The 3,305-nt window shown below is 39.7% G+C and overlaps 1 pseudogene; it reads left to right on the top strand.

Annotated features, from left to right (window-relative positions):
- The first annotated feature begins 2,179 nt into the window (after nt 1-2,179).
- On the top strand, nt 2,180-2,881 carry LOC101270505 (60S ribosomal protein L23-like; annotated as a pseudogene).
- Nucleotides 2,882-3,305: the final 424 nt, after the last annotated feature.

Raw genomic sequence — 3,305 nt, 5'->3', positions numbered from 1 at the left:
TTTAAAAAATCTTTCTTCTTGCAACATGAAATTTAAGTGATAAACAAAATAAAAAGTCATCGTGCAGTTCTGCACACATACATCTTGGTAACTCCCGCTCTGCCCCTGGAGTGGGCTGAAGGGTGGCCCCCGAAGATATCAGGCCCTAATCCCTGAAAACTGTGAATGTTACCTGGTAAAGTTTTTGAGATGTGATTAAATTAAGGATCTTGAGATGAGGCGATTATTCTGGGTAGTCCACTTGGGTCCTAAACTCCATCACATATAATCTTATAAGAGGAAAGCAGACATAAAGTTGACCACACACAGAAGAAAAGGCTATGTGAGGACATATGATGAGAAACACAACTTTTGTTTTTCTGAGTTGTTGCCTAGGCATTTTGCAATATGATAACCCTGTGCACACCTAGATTACGGACATTTAGGTAAGGACTTGAGTTTAGGATTCCCGCCACAAGTTTCCATTTTACTTTTCCCACTTAGAGGTAAACACCAGAAAAGTTAGTGACCTCCACCCCAACCACCTTATAGGTAATAGGTCCTTGCTACCCTGCTTTCTACCTCCTGCTCGCTCAGGACCAGAGATGGGCTGCTCTCCCCCTGGCTCATTGCGTCCCCTTGCTTCTGAGATCTGTAATACATCTTGTGACTACTTTCTTGATGTAGATGTGGGTTTCACTTCCCCAAAGTGGGAGCTGGGGTGCTTGTGGGTGGTTTGTGCCTCCACATTCAGTAGGTCCTAATCCACATATTCTTAAATTGGTATACCAGCTCCATCTCAGGACAGCAGCAGAGACTGGAGTGATGCAGTTACAGGCCAAAGAAAGCATGAGTTACTTGAAAATGATGCAAAAACATCAATGGTTTTAAGTCACAGACCAGCCACCACAAGCTGGAAGAGCCAAGAAATAGACCTCCCCTAATACCTCTGGAGGGAGTGTGATCCTGCCAAACCTTGATTTCAGCCCAGTAAAGCTGATTTTGGACTTCTGGCTACCAGAACAGGTTGTTGTAATTTTTTGCAATGGCTCCAGGAAACTAAGACAACTCCTCAGTGGCTATATCCATATGTAAAGTCAAGTGTCTCCCACAATTCCCAGGCAGTGGCAATGGTTCTTCCATGTTGTACACTGTTGATATTATTCAGCATCCAACATTGTCATAATACACTCAGCCTGTCAGCATCCCTTTCTGGGTCCTGCAGAACATCATGGTTGTCGTTAACTCTCAGGACGGTTTTCAAGCTCTTTAGCAATAGTGTACTTGTGCGTCTTTTTATTTGAAGAGTATTCCTCTGAATGGTTCCTCTATAGTTTTGATCCCTGTGATAAAATTTATCAATTTCATAAGAAAAGCTTTTTTTTGCAATTTGTTTTGGGGGGGAAGAAAACTTGGTTTATAAGAGGTCTTGTGCTTTGCAAGAAAATTATATGAAAGCTTCAATAGTTTTATGTCACTGTGGGAAAAATTCTTAACAGACCATCTAGACTAGAGGCAAATGAATTAACAAATCATTGACATTCAACTCTCAGATGTTCATCGTTCTACCTCCTTTTTGAAACCATCTTGTTTTACTTGTACAAAATCAATAAAATACAGATTCTATTTGTCCTAAATTACAGAGCTTCCCATCATTTTTGCCTGAAAACCTGTTCAAAAGTTTCTTTTGTAAACTTCATGTTTACAAACTTACTATGAATTGTAGCATTTATTATTCATTTTTGGCCTCAAAATCCACTAAGAACGGTATAAACACTTGAAAATAACCTAGTAAATTTGAATATTTGTATCCAATCCGGCACAGCAGTTTCAAACCTAGATTTTTTAAAGAAACCTTTGTATCCACACGTGCACGGAGAGACATGAACAAGAGTGTTCAAGCAGCATGATTTGTAAAAGCAAGTAAAAGCATTCTGTTACTGAAAGTAACAGAATGTCTACTAGCAATAGAATAAATACATGAAAAATTGTGGTATATTCATAAGTTCATTCTGCTATATGAATATGTACAGCAGAGAAAATAGAATGAATCAGAGCTAAGTACATCAGCATGGGTGAATCTCAAAGCGTTGTGAGTGAATCTCAAAATGTCCAGTGAGAATAGAACCACTATCGCTAATATTTTCAAATCTAAGAACAGTATTGGTTCTTTATTTTTCTTTACCCGTTGTAGGAACTGTGACTTGTCTGGAAATTTGATTATACTGTATTTTCAAAGAAAGTCCATGCAAACCAACCAGACACCAGGAGAACTCAAAAGGTAACATTACTTTGGTAAACTCAACAAATTCCAGAGGCTATTCCTTAGGCAAGTAATTTGTACATCAAGAATCAGAAAGAGGGCGCTCAAGATGTCAAACCGAGGACGTGGTGGGTCCTCTGGTGCGAAATTCCAGATTTCCTTGGGTCTTCTGGTTGGAGCTGTGATCAATTGTGCTGACAAAACAGGAGCCAAAAATCTGTATAGCATCTCTGTGAAGGGGATCAAGGAACGACTGAGTAGACTTCTTGCTGCTGGTGTGAGTGACATGGTGATGGCCACAGTCAAAAAAGGCAAACCAGAGCTCAGAAAGAAGGTACATCCAGCAGTGGTAATTCGACAAGGAAAGTGATACCGGAGAAAAGATGGTGTGTTTCTTTATTTGAAGATAATGCAGGGGTCATAGTAAACAATAAAGGTGAGATGAAAGGTTCTGCCATCACAGGACAAGTTGCAAGGGAATGTGCAGACTTGTGGCCCAGGATTGCATCCAATGCTGGCAGCATTGCATGGTTCTTCGGTGCATTTGTAAAAGAAAAAAATAATAATAAAAATTATTTGCTCCCAAAAAAAAAGAATCAGAAAGAATGTCATCATTTCTCAGAAGTGATCTCACATTAACACAATTTGCAGAGACTGGTGAGTAACTCAGAATGTCAGTTTATTAATTTATAATGAGTAACATAACTACCACACTGACCAAAATACTCAAGCGTGTAAAACACATGAATCAGAACACAAGTCATCGGATGTTCTTGATGTGTATTCAGTAAGAACAAGGACGCTTAAATGTATATTCAGATGTTTAATGACACCTCAATGAGAGTCCACCTTCCAAAGGAACTAGGAAAGTCAATATACTGGAGAAGGCAGATCCTCCTTGAATGCAGATTGAAGGAGTACTACAACTTATCTATGCTCTAAGCCTATGCTTCTGGAGTTCAAGCACACCTGAGGACACTCCTGCAGCACAATGCCTGGCACAAAGAACACCTGCAATAAATACATGGCAAAGGTGGACTTCCCTGGCAGTCCATTGGTTAAG

Source organism: Orcinus orca, chromosome 2 (genome assembly GCF_937001465.1).
Source record: "Orcinus orca chromosome 2, mOrcOrc1.1, whole genome shotgun sequence".
Classification (NCBI taxonomy): domain Eukaryota; kingdom Metazoa; phylum Chordata; class Mammalia; order Artiodactyla; family Delphinidae; genus Orcinus; species Orcinus orca.
Note: the sequence above shows the minus strand (reverse complement) of the source record. Positions and strands in the feature narration are given on the sequence as shown.